Here is an 11,876-nt window from a genome sequence, read left to right as displayed (position 1 = left end):
ACAAGATTAAATAACACCAATACAAAAAACCAGTACTCGGCCAACAAATAACTAAGAAATAGCTAGATGACAACGGTCAATTATTTATAGATGCTTTCCAATGTTTTTATTATATTTTGCAGCATGTACTTTTCCTGCCCTGAGCAAGTAGTCTGTCTCTGTTTTTATTTCATCTTTACTGCTGGCCTTCAGTGATGTAACATCTATTCCAGGTTAATTTAATTTCAATTGCTTTAAATCAGGGATATAAAACCCATGGCCTGTGGGCCAGATGCATCACATGTTGGCCACACCCACCCCTGGTTTAGCAAAGGGTAGAAAAGGTCACAATATGTCATGTGACAACAATGTGACACTGCAAATTTGACACCCCCACTTTAAATGATTATGCTCAAATCAACTTAAATTTCATCCTTTTCAAACAGCCCCCCTTCCCAAATTTTTAGTAAACCTTGTTGATTTCAGATCATTTACGGTATATACTTTATCTCATTTCTTTCTGGGGACCAGAAAGGTACAAAGTATTCATATTCATATAAAAATTTATGCCTTGTTCTCTGCACCAGTTAGCAACATTGCAAACAAAGATTTCTGTGAAAGGATATGTGATGAGTGCTTAAAGTTTAAAGGATATAAATTCCAAAAAAAATTATTTGACAAATCTTTGGCTTTACTTTGGATCTTGCAATAATTGCAGGGGATGAGAGATGATAGATCAGAAGGCTGGATTATCCAATTGATCAAGATACCTGTATACGTTTATAGTGGCTTACTGAGATACTGAGAGAATACCAGTGTAAATATAAAGGGCTAGGCTCTTGTAAAACTTCAGCTACAATAATTTTGCAATGGGAGATTTTCATCAGCTTTCCCAGAGGTAAATTCTACAAGCTTGGAGTCAGGACAAAGAACACTGAATTTCATGTTTTTGGTGTGCTAAAAGGAAGCAATAAATAGAATTTAGTCTCAACATCTATGGAATTTAATTTGCTTAGCTTTTTCCAGTGACTACTTTCTAGGCCCGATTCATTATATTTTGCTCTCGGTGACAAAGCAACAGATGTCTTCCCTTCCTTAAGTTAAAATGTATAAGCTCGAAGCTGACCAAGGTATTTTGACACAAGAGGCAAAATATCTCATATGCCCTTCTCTTTCTTCTCAGCAATTGCGATACAATGCTAATAAACTATTTCTGTTTCATAATATTGATAGCTAGCTTTCTCCATTCCATGATCAATTTTCCCAAACTGACTCTTCACAGGGTATGTTGACTACCCTGTGTCTCATCCCCAGCAATCTGAGTTTTCACTATCAACATGGCTGCATGATGTTCATTTGTAGGAACTATGTTTCTAAGACTGAACTTTCTGGTAACTCAGTAGTTCCCTACTCCTCTAGTACAAATATCTGCATTGAAGATAGAGGATGATTTTAAGACTGCAGATGACCTGCACATATACAGCAAAGGAAGATGCATTAACAATAATCTTGAATACTTCTTGGAATCACTTAGTGACTATGATAATAGGTGTATCCTTGGTTATTCTGGGAAGTGCTGAAAGAAAGAGAAGTTTCTTGACAACCCTGTGCAGTGGTGTAATCCATTTTTTTTTACTACGGTTCTGTGGGTGTGGCTTGGTGGGTGTGGCAGGGGAAGGATACTGCAAAATCTCCATTCCCACTCCACTCCAGGGAAAGGATACTGCAAAATCCCCATTCCCACCCCACTCTGGGGCCAGCCAGAGGTGGTATTTGCTGGTTGTCCAAACTGCTCAAAATTTCCACTACCGGTTCTCCAGAACCTGTTAGAACCTGCTAGATTTCATCCCTGCTTTAAGGTTAAACAATATGAGGAAAGAGCCTCAACCATTTTATACATAAGACATTCCAAAAAAAAAATCCTATCTGTGGTTTGATATGAAATCATAGAAATCTTGATTGAATCACTTTGTTCATTTCTTCCATCATATCCAAGCCGAAGAAAATTTATTCCAGTATTCCACGCAATAACAAAAGACTTCCCCCCCTTTTTTGTTTTGCTATATGCTGTTATTGTGAGAAAATAATTAGATTTCTGGATTGTATATCAACAACAAAACCCTTCTGCGGGATTTTCTTATCTTATGTTCCTGTTTAGTATTTCAGCTGGACTCAATCCTTGTACAGTTGTAAGCATGCACCCATGCAGAAACAGACACATATATATTTAATCTCATACATTCCTGTTTTCAAGAAGTGGCCATTTTTACAGACAATGGACATTTCTGACAACTTGTAAATGACCAAGGAGTGCTACATTAGAAGGGCTTTAATTATTTTGGCATTAAAAAGCTAGGAAAGCAAAATAAATATATTCGAGGCAGACAGAATTTCTCTGGCTCTAATTGCCAGAGCACTGTGAGACCTTTCAAATAATAAGTCCTTAAATAATGAATTGATATGGAAGGGAATAATGATGCCCAGGTGTGAAGCCTTAACCTGAGAGCTGAGCCGCATGCTCAATGACATAATTGCCTCTATTACCATATTCTAGTTGAACACAAGGTTTTGAGTCACGAAAATTGGATTGAAAAGAAAAAAAAAGGAAAGGAAAGGAAATATTCAAATATAGAAGTGATTGTTAAAGCCAGCATATAGAACAAAATCCAGATAACTTGCCTGCTCATAAAACATTGGAAGTAATTTTAGCAATGATGTGCAAATTTAAATAGTGTCTTCCTTCTCCTGCTTTCTCATGAAAGCAAGGATGGCGATATTCAGAAATGGATTTGGAATCAGATCTTTATTATAGCATTCTTTAAACAAAGGAATGTCTTCTGAAGATATTTTGGCAGTGGCTGAGAAAAGCCAAGGAAATACTGTACCTTGCTGTCTTTAAAGATGAACCCTTGAGGGAGCTACTGTGAGGAAAAGGTTCTGCCCACTCAGAGGCTGCATCCGCCAGTTAGCTTTTGAACTATAGTGGTATGAGATTATTTGAGGCAAAGGAACCATCTTCATTATGGCAAAATGGAGTGGCAGTGGAAGAAAACCTAGAACTAGAACCGCCAATAGCCTCCCAACGACCGGTACGCTCCCACAGAGCGGGCCTCCTCCGGGTGCCGTCGACCAAGCAATGCAGGTTGGCGACCCCCAGGGGGAGGGCCTTCTCTGTGGCAGCACCGGCCCTGTGGAACGAGCTTCCTCCAGGGTTACGGCAACTCCCAGACCTCCGGACCTTCAGGCATGAACTGAAGACTTTATTATTTCAACGAGCTGGACTAGCCTAAGAATAAAATATTTTAGTTAATTTTAATGGGTTTTAACCTTTTTTTACTGTTTTAGTCATTTGGCGATTGAAATATTTTGTTTTAATTGGGTTTTAAATTGCTTATTTATTACTGTTGTATTTTAATATGCCTGAGTCCTACGGGAGATGGTGCGGTATAAAAGTATAAAAATAAATAAATAAATAAATAAATAAACTCTTAACGAGTTCTCAGATACACTTTTGAAATCAAATGCTATCTATGAACTGAAGATTGGAAACGCTGACATACTGGGTGGGATTGAGGGTTGAGAAGATACAGTAGCCAAAAAAAAATTAGCAGTTTTTTCTTCCTGTGAAGTAGCCTTGGGCAATTTGTCTTGTGAAGATTTTGTCTCTTCTTTTGCCCTAGACAGAGTGGTTATTGCTTTTAAGGTGTCCATGTGTTCTTCTTCAGAAAACCCAGCCCTCTGTTTGAAAGCTTAGTCATACTAGATGTGATTAAAGAACTATGGTAAAGGAGAAGAGACATCTTGGTATTGTCATATTTGAGAAGGAAAGCTGCTAGGAGGGAAGGCAAGACAGATTCAACCTATAGAAGTAGATTTGCTGTCTTATAGGATGCATATACTTCTGTAGCAACTGCTTATTATTACTATAAAACACAATAAAGTTCTAATTAATTTGAGTGGTATGAACACTGAAGTTCATTAAAGTTTGTGAACTACAATCAGAGTAGTCTGATTGTACAGAAACAGCATTAACAAGGTCTAGTTTAAAAAAAACCAGGGTGAAGCTTAAGTTTATTAGCAAACTGAGCTTGATGGGTTAGTTATGTGTAAAATACCCACACACTATGTCAACATGCAGAGAGCACTGTTATGAGTATTGACACCCTTTATCTTTGCACACAGGAGTTATGCACGTGCTAAATGGAATATTCTTGGCTTGGACTTGGGTAGATTCTTTGCATGATTGATCTTGATATATGATGTGTGTATGTGGTGAATGAATGGTAATTTCAGCTTCATTGGGTTATAGAAATGAAAAATGTAATGGTACCTTATAATTGGTTATTTCATTCTGGCTGATATAAGGAATATGCAGCAGCTTCACTCAGCTTCAAATGTTCTAATGCTTGCATTTTGTTTATAATCTCATCCTTTATTCTCCTTCCTCCAATTTAGGAACACACTACCATGATTATAGTCTTTCGGAAAGCATTTTCCATCTGGGTTTACTGTTACAGCGTCATGGAACTGGGGCGAATGGTAGCCTTTATTTACCATCATTTTTCCGATAGAGTTTTTAAGACATATATTTGCGTTTGTGTGAGAGAAAGGGAGAGAGGGAGAGAACACTGATTGGCTGATTCTTTTTTGCAGTCTCTAGAGCTGTAAAAATATGGACATCATGAATATATTATCTGAACATCTAAATAGATTTAAAAATTAAAGATATAGTTTTAATATTCTTTTCACTATTTGTGCCTTCCAGTCAATCTTGATTTCTGGCAACTCCATGGATAATTCCCTGCAGTTTTCTTGGCAGCATTATTTAAAGTGACTTGTCATTACCTCTTTCCTAGGGCTGAGAAAAGTGATTGACCTATAGTCATCCAGCTGCTTTAATGCTTGAGGCAGGACTAAAACTCATAATCTCCTGATTTCTAGCATGGCCCATTTAAACACTACACCAGACTGGCTCTCTTAACATAGACTATGTTAGCAGCATTCTGGCCTGGTTTTAATGTGTGTTACGAAGTTAATCATTTAGAGAAGCTTCTATTATGTAGTTGTTATTTATAGAAGCTACTTTTGGTTCAAGAATGTGGCTCCCTAAAGAAAGTCCCAGCTGGATCTCCCCAGCTTTTTTGCATCCACTTAATCAACCCTGTTGTTGAGACTTCAACCAGTGGATGGTCCTTTTAGGAGCTAGTTCTATCCTGGCCTTGAACACTGGTGTTAGCTGAGAAGCAAATGAAAAAAACAAAAATCACATGTCATGATATCTCCAAACTCCACCACTTTCTTACTGATGTTACCAACCTTCATGTAAATATATAAGGGACAAGGCCAGTGATGAAATCTGAGCCGGTTTACTACTGGTTCGCTGGCTGTGCATGTGCAGTGTGCGCGCATGCGCAGTGCTCACCACACATCAAATGCGAGGTGCGCATGCAGTGCAAGCCAAAAGGAGGCATGGGGTAAGTAGAATAGCGTGGGGTGTGTGTGTGTGAGATCAGCTGTGGTGCACAATCTTTTTTTTAACTTTTAAAAGCACTTTTTAAAATGCTTTTAAAAGTAAAAAAAAAGCCTTAACGATCACAGCTGAGCCGTGCAATCGTCAGAGCTTTTTTTTTTTTACCTTTTAAAAGCATTTCTTTACAACCTATTCGGCCAAATAGGTTATAAAAAAATGCTTTTAAAAGTTAAAAAAAAAGGCTCTGACGATTGCATGGCTCAGTTTATCATCACTCATTTCATCAGGTTGCCAGATATCATAGCTTTTTACAGATATCCCTGCCCCTGAAGATTAAATAAGAAAAATATCAAAGCTTCAATCATGAACAAACAATAACTTGACTGTTGCATTAGAGCAGGGGTGCCAAACCAGCGGCCCACGGGCTAGAAGCATCAAATGCTGGCCACACCCACCCCAGCTCCGTGAAGGGATAGGTCTCATGACAATGTGATGCTGTAAGTTTGACACCCATGCATTAGAGAAACAACCATGAATATACTGTATACACAATACACCAATTATATCACAGATCATATGAAAGATATGAAAGATCTTGAATGTGTTTGGCTTTTTGTAGGGAGAGGATACTGAGAATGTCCTCCTGCACTTCTCACTAATACAGACAAACAGTGGACAATTTCCTTAAAAGTCCAGTGTATTTCAAATACATACTATGGATCTAAACCAGGGGTCTCCAAACTTGATAACTTTGGATTTCAACTCCCAGAATTCCTCAGGCAGCATATAATGTTAACTGATAGCATTCAAATGAACACTAGTGTCCTTTACTTTCAGTAAAACTTACAGGCATGTTTACCCTGAAGCAAATTTTACTGGGTCTAGTAAACAGACTCAGTTTGACTAAGCAGACTCAGATGTAACTTTAGTGGAAAAATGATATGTTTCTGGATCTGTCTTAGCCTGATCATTTGTCTCTGTAAATGTTAAAAATTATCTGTTAAATGTTAAAACATGGCCACCAGCTTAATAGAACTTTAAAACTGCAAATTCAAGTTTCTGAATCTGTAATACGATATACACAAAACACATTTTTGCTTGCATTTTGAAATTAGTACTTAAATATATTTCTCCCCATATCAATATCAGAAAATGCTGATGCTATTAATTGAATCATTCTGAACTTCCTCTTCTGAGTACTGTTGTGTATAGCTTGGTTGCATTTGCTGATCCTTGATGTTGTTCTGATCTGGTCCCATGTTTGAAAATCAAGCACAGAAGAACAAAGGATATGGAGAACCACAAGGGACTATTTGCAATGTGGTTTTGTACTGAAGTATGGAAATCATGATTCTCATCATTCTGGTTAAATGCATTTTGGCATCTTATTACCGATACTCATTAAGGGATTTATAAAGAGTGTATCTCTTTGAAACTATAATAGTTAAGTAAATAGGTTAGATGATGACGGGAGGCGCTTTTGCAGTAGAATATGGAGAGACAGAGAGAGAGAGAGAAGGAGAAAGAGAAAAAGATAAGAAGAAAGAAAAAGAGAGAAAGAGGACGAAAGAGAGAGAGAGAGAGAATAAAGCAACTTACAGTAATATTTCTTGAGAATGTACTTAAGTTAAAAATAAATTATTTGTTGAGAAATTACATTTATATAGAAAACCAAAACATATGTTCTAGTTGCATTCTAAATAAAATAATAAACCTTTATGCCATGAGATTTGCTAAACTACATGGTAACTTCTCCATTACCAAATGGAAGGAAGTTTGTAAGAACAAGATTCAAGAACTGAATAGCCTAGAGCAGGGTCCCCAAACTTGGCAACTTTAAGACTTGTGGACTTCAACTACCAGAATTCTGGAAGTCCACATGTCTTAAAGTTGCCAAGTTTGGGGACCTCTGGCCTAGAGAATATAAACCTAATCAATTAGAGGCATCCTAAGCAATGTCACGTGGTGACACCACAGGGACGCGGTAGCTCAGGGGCTAGGACGTTGAGCTTGTCAATCGAAAGGTCGGCAGCTCAGCGGTTGGAATCCCTAGTGCTGCCATGTAACGGGGTGAGCTCCCGTTACTTGTCCCAGCTTCTGCCAACCTAGCAGTTTCGAAAGCACGTAAAAATGCAAGTAGAAAAAATAGGGACCACCTTTGGTGGGAAGGTAACAGCGTTCCATGTGCCTTTGGTGTTGAGTCATGCCGGCCACATGACCATGGAGATGTCTTCGGACAGCGCTGGCTCTTCAGCTTTGAAACGGAGATGAGCACCGCCCCCTAGAGTCGGCAACGACTAGCACGTTTGTGCGAGGGGAACCTTTACCTTTACCTTTAAGCAATGTCAAAGAGAGAATGTAAAGAAACCCTAAAAGAGGACTGATTACCCAATCTTTGACTACCAACTTTGAATCAATAGGATGAGAGAATTCAACAAATGAAGCATGCGGAAATAGATCTTCAAACACTTCTCTTTTGAGTCCAAGATATTACATGCAACTGAGGGTTGAATTGTGGAGTCCTTGGTGCTCTCTGAGCTTGGATGTTTTCCTGAAGATGTTTCATTACCCCATTAAGTAACATCATCAGTGCATTGCCTAGTTAAGTAATGAAACATCTGCAAGCAAACAATCAGGCTGAGCCCCAAGGACTCCACTTCTCATTTTCTTATGCCTGGACTTACAGCTTCTATCACTTGTCCCCAGTTGCTGGAACTGATATCTAGGAAGTAGCTTGATGATGTTACCTGCCATTATTTCTTTTGTCAATGAAGTGCCCATCAGTTCGATAAGTCCCTTGTGATACACATCTCTTACATTGTTGTATTTTATATATGTATTAATGTGTTTTGCATTCTGTGATTGGGAAAGCAGAATGCAATTCCTGTTGCTTTCTTGTCTGCTGTTGGCTTTGATTTCCCATTTTCAAAACCCATCAGCAGCTAGTATAGCCTAGTCATCAAAGGAGAGAGCAGCTTCTGGTTGTTTCTAATCCAATTAAAGTACCTTAAAAAGTCTACTGATAGACTTTCAGTCTTCTCTGTCCTTAGCCCAGCTTGCAACATACAACTTACTAATAGAGAATGACTGACTGGAGGTTATTTTGGTTGCAGAATGCAGTTCTTTTCTATGCTTTTAATTTATGTCTGAGTTTCCTTTGCCAGCACTTTAACTTTTCTGCATAATATTGTGGCTGACTTTGTTATGGTTGTAAAGAAATTCAAGGGAGGAAATCTACTACATCCATCCCTCCTTGTGGCCACTCAAATGTAGAAGAAGCAACTGGGCAGTGCTAATAAAAGTGAGTTTGACAACAAATATATCCTTTGTATTACCTGACTGGACATTTCCATCAGAAAGTTTTTTTCATAAATTAAATATACAATATAGATATTATCAAAATACAAAGAAGCAACAGTTAACTTGACTTATTCAGATTTCAGTGATTCTGCATAAAACGTAGCCAAACAGTAAATTTATATGGATAAAAAACATGGATAACCACACAAAAAGCATTGGTATTGTACAATGTATAGAAGCATTGTCTATAAATATGATCATTCATATTTTGATCCTAGGTATTAAAGATCGGAAAGTGTCCAATATGCTACTGGGAAAGAGCAGAGGGATAGCACTAGTAGCATCAGAAAGAGTGAAGTGACTGGACCAAAGTCGAAAGGACACTCAGCTGTGTATGTATCTGGTGGTGAAAGGAAAGTCCGATGCTGTAAAGATCTATTCTCGATAGGAACCTGGAATCTAAGATCCATGAATCAAGGCAAGCTAGATGTAGTCAAATAAGAGGTGACAAGACAGAACATTGACATCTTAGCAATCAGCGAACTAAAATGGACAGGAATGAGTGAATTTAATTCAGATGAACATCAGGTATACTACTGTGAGCAAGAATTCATCAGACGAAATGGAGTAGCCTTCATAGTCAATAGAAGAATAGGAAAAGCAGTACTGGGTAACAATCCCCAAAATGACAGAATGATCTCAGTTCGAATCCAAAGCAAACCATTCAAAATCACAGTAGTCCAAGTCTATGCCCCAACCACTGGTGCTGAAGAGGCTGAAGTTGACCGGTTCTATGAAGCCCTACAACACTTTCTAGAATTAACACCAAAAAATTATGTCATCCTTATCATCATGGGGGATTGGAATGCTAAAGTTGAAAGCCAAAAGATAACCAGAATAACAGGCAAGTTTGGCCTTGGAGTAAAAAGGAAGCAGGGCATAGGCTGATAGAATTTTGTCAAGAGAATACGATGGTCATAGCAAACACTCGTTTCCAACAACCCAAGAGATGACTCTACACATGGACATCAGCAGACGGTCAACACAGAAATCAGATTGACTATGTGCTCTGCAGCCAAAGATGGAGAAGCTCTATACAGTCAGTAAAAACAAGACCAGGAGCTGACTGTGGCTCAGATCATGAGCTTCTCCTTGCAAAATTTAGGCTTAAATTGAAGAAAGTAGGGAAAAGCCCCAGGCCACTCAGGTATGAACTAAATCATATCCCTGATGAATATACAGTAGAGGTGACAAATAGATTTAAGGAATTAGATCTGATAGACAGAGTGCCTGAAGAACTATGCATGGAGGTTCACAACATTGTACAAGAGATAGCAACTAAAACCATCTCAAAGAAAAAAAAAGGCAAGAAAGCAAAATGGTTGTCTGAGGAAGCTTTGCAAATAGCTGAGAAAAGAAGGGAAGTGAAAAACAAGGAAGAAAGAGAAAGATACACCCAGTTGAATGCAGAATTCCAGAGAATAGCTAGAAGAGATAAGAATGCCTTTTTAAATGAACATTGCAAAAAAATATAGAAAACAATAGAATAGGGAGGACCAGAGATAAAAAAATTGGAGATATGAAGGGAACATTTCATGCAAAGTTGGGCATGATAAAGGACCAAAATGGCAGGAACCTAACAGAGGCAGAAGAGGTTAAGAAGAGGTGGCAAAATTACACAGAAGAACTATACAAGAACAAGCTTAACATCCCTGATACCCATGATGGGGTGGTCACTGACCTTGAGCCAGACATCCTAGAATGTGAAGTCAAATGGGCCTTAGGAAATCTGAGCAACAACAAAGCTAGTGGAGGAGACAGTATTCTAGCTGAGCTATTCAAAACCTTAAAAGACGATGCAGTAAAAGTGCTACACTCAATTTGTCAGCAAATTTGAAAAACTCTGCAGTGGCCACAGGAAAAGGTCAGTTTACACTCCAATTCCAAAGAAAGGCAATGCCAAAGAATGTTCCAACTATTGCACCATTGCACTCATTTCACATGCTAGTAAGGTTATGCTTAAAATCCTACAAGTTAGGCTCCAGCAGTATATGGATTGAGAACTACCAGAGGTACAGGCAGGATTTTGAAGAGACACAGGAACTAGAGATAAAATTGCCAACATACGCTGGATCATGGAGAAAGCTAGGGAGTTCCAGAAAAACATCTACTTCTGCTTCATTGACTATGCTAAAGCTTCTGATTGTGTGGATCACAACAAATTGTGGCAAGTTCTTAAAGCGATGGGCGTACCAGACCATCTTATTTGTCTCTTGAGAAACCTGTATGAGGGTCAAGAAGCAACAGTGAGAACTGGACACAGAACCATTGATTGGTTCAAAACTGGGAAAGGAGTCTGGCAGGGCTGTATACTATCGCCCTGCCTATTTAACTTATATGCACAGCACATCATGAGAGAGGTGAGGCTAGATGAATCAAAAGTTGGAATTAAGATTGCCAGGAGAAATATCAACAACCTCAGATATGCAGATGATACCACTCTAATAGCAGAAACTGAAGAGGAACTAAAGAGCCTCTTGATGCGGGTGAAGGAGGAGAGTGCAAAAGTTGGCTTGAAACTCAATATTAAGAAAACTAAGATCATGGCATCCAGCCCTTTCAATTCCTGGCAGATAGATGGGGAAGAAATGGAAGTAGTGAAAGATTTTATTTTCCTGGGCTTCAAGATCACTGCAGATTTTATTTATTTATTTATTTATTTATTTGATTTCTATACCGCCCTTCTCCCGAAGGACTCAGGGCGGTGTACAGGCAAAATAAAACAGACAGTACAATATATAATTTAAAATGCAATTAAAAAACTTATTTTAAAATTGGCCTGAAAATTAAAATATACAGTGAGCTAAAACCCCATTTAAAATTAGTTAATAAAAATTTTAAAATTTGATAAAATTCAATTTAAGACAGCCCCGCGCAAATAAAAAGATGCGTCTTCAGTTCGCGACGGAATGTCCGAAGGTCAGGTATTTGGCGTAAACCCGGGGGAAGTTCGTTCCAGAGTGTGGGAGCCCCCACAGAGAAGGACCTTCCCCTGGGGGCCGCCAGCCGACATTGCTTGGCGGACGGCACCCTGAGAAGTCCCTCTCTGTGAGAGCGTACGGGTCGG

This window comes from Ahaetulla prasina, chromosome 2, assembly GCF_028640845.1.
Source record: "Ahaetulla prasina isolate Xishuangbanna chromosome 2, ASM2864084v1, whole genome shotgun sequence".
NCBI lineage: Eukaryota > Metazoa > Chordata > Lepidosauria > Squamata > Colubridae > Ahaetulla > Ahaetulla prasina.
Note: the sequence above shows the minus strand (reverse complement) of the source record.